The following is a 2,074-nucleotide window of genomic DNA, read 5'->3' as shown; positions in this document are numbered from 1 at the left end:
CCACTGAGCCACGCCCCCAGCCCCTCACTGGGGGATTCTAGGCAGGAGCTCTACCACTGAGCCACGCCTCCAGTGCTCCAAGCCTATGTTTGGTTGTTTTGTTTTAGTTGAGACAGCCTCCTGAAGCTAGGCTAGCCTTGAACTTACTATGTAGCCCCACTACAGTAGCAGAGACAGAAGGCAAGTGCTAGTCCAAACCCTTTTAATCACAACAGTGTGTGTTATTGTAGTAGCCTTGATAAGACAGAGGTGTCAGGCGACACAGGATTGTCACAGCCTAAGTTCACAGAAGTGTTCTCTCCCCGGCTAGAGTGTTTATGGAAAGTCTCTATGTATTCAGAATCAGCAAGGATGAGCAGGAGCTGAAGTTTGACTGTAGTTTACAAAAAGCCTTGGGGTGGGGGTTGGGGGTGGGGGCAGAATCCACAGTGATCCTCAGTTAGGACAAAGGAGCTGGGCCTGGTTGCGCATTGTGCAGGGAAGGGGCATGACCTTGGGTGAGAGGCTCCTTACAGTTGAGGGCATTCCCACAGAGGACTGACAGCTGAGGGTTGACAGCTGCTGGCCCTTGCAGCAGCTGGAGGAATCAGTTGTCAGGGTTGGAAAAGAGATCCCGAGATCAGGGTGTCCACAGCAATGGGGCAGGGGAGCCTCTGAGAGAAGGGGGCACACAGATAATAAACTATACATGAAAGCAACGGAGCGGGAAGCTTCTGCTGCAGGCCCTCGCGATGAACTTGGTGTTCTCGAGAAAAACTAAACCTAAACACGGGGTCTCTGAGTGAGCGGGTAGAGAAAAACAGCACTAGGGAGGTGGAGACAGGTGGATGAGTTCGAGGCCATCCTGGTATACAGAGCGAATTCCAGGACATCTAAGGCTACACGGGAAAAAAAAACTGTCTCAAAAATAAATAAATAGGGCTGGAGAGATGGCTCAGTGGTTAAGAACACTGACTGCTCTTCCAGAGGTCCTGAGTTCAAATCCCAGCAACCACATGGCGGCTCACAACCATTTGTAATGAGATCACATGCCCTCTTCTGGTGTGCCTGAAGACAGCTACAGTGTACCCACGTATCATAATTAAATAAATTTTTAAAATAAATAAATAAAATAAAATAATAAGCCAGGCAGTGGTGGCGCATGCCTTTAATCCCAGCACTTGGGAGGCAGAGGCAGGTGGATTTCTGAGTTCGAGGCCAGCCTGGTCTACAGAGTGAGTTCCAGGACAGCCAGGGCTACACAGAGAAACCCTGTCTCGAAAAATAAATAAATAAATAAATAAATAAATAAATAAATAAATACGATAATAAAACAAGTAGTGAATAGTGCAGAGAAGATGAAGACAGGGTAGGGTGGAGTCACATAAAGAAAACCTTTTTTTCTGTTAACAGTGTCTTACTATATAACCTGGGCTGACCTGAAACTCAAATCCTCTAGCCTCAGCTTCACAAGTGCTGGAATCATAGGCATGATCCACCAAACCAGCCAGAATTTAGTTGTTGCCTTTTGAGACGCTAACAATTGAACACAGGGTCTTATCCATGCTAAACAAATGCTCTATCCCTTGCGTTTATACCTAGCCATGAGCCCACCAAGTTGTCTGATGAGTTAAAATGATCGTTACATTTTAATCCATTGTGCACACGTGCATATATGTGCGTGTAACTTTGCAGGAGTGTTATCTCCTCCCACCCTGTGGGTCTAGAGGTGTGAAGTCAGGTTGTCTGGCTTAGTGGTAAGTTGTCTATTCACTGAGTAATCTTGCTGGTCCAAACCCATCAAGCTTTTATGGAGATGAGATGGGTTGGCACAAAAGAGAGAGAAAAAATTGAGTTCAAACAAAACTTGGGGTGGAGAGCTGGAGGCACAGCGCTGAAGCAGAACTGCCTAGAATCCCCCCCAGTGAGGGGCTGGGGGCGTGGCTCAATGGTAGAGCCCCTGCCTAGAATCCCCCAGTGAGGGGCTGGGGGCGTGGCTCAGTGGTAGAGCCCCTGCCTAGAATGTACCAGTGAGGGGCTGGGGGCGTGGCTCAGTGGTAGAGCCCCTGCCTAGAATCCCCCAGTGAGGGGCTGG

General features: G+C 48.6%; 1 protein-coding gene across 1 annotated transcript in view; it reads left to right on the top strand.

Annotated features, from left to right (window-relative positions):
- Bcam (basal cell adhesion molecule (Lutheran blood group)) overlaps window positions 1-2,074 on the top strand; it is a 14,129-nt gene that overhangs the window by 7,769 nt on the left and 4,286 nt on the right. The gene's annotated exons all lie outside the window — the stretch shown is intronic.

The sequence above is a fragment of the Mastomys coucha genome, unplaced genomic scaffold, assembly GCF_008632895.1.
Source record: "Mastomys coucha isolate ucsf_1 unplaced genomic scaffold, UCSF_Mcou_1 pScaffold21, whole genome shotgun sequence".
In the NCBI taxonomy this organism is placed as follows: Eukaryota; Metazoa; Chordata; class Mammalia; order Rodentia; family Muridae; genus Mastomys; species Mastomys coucha.
The sequence above is the reverse complement of the archived record's forward strand: the minus strand, read 5'-3'. Positions and strand labels throughout refer to the sequence as shown.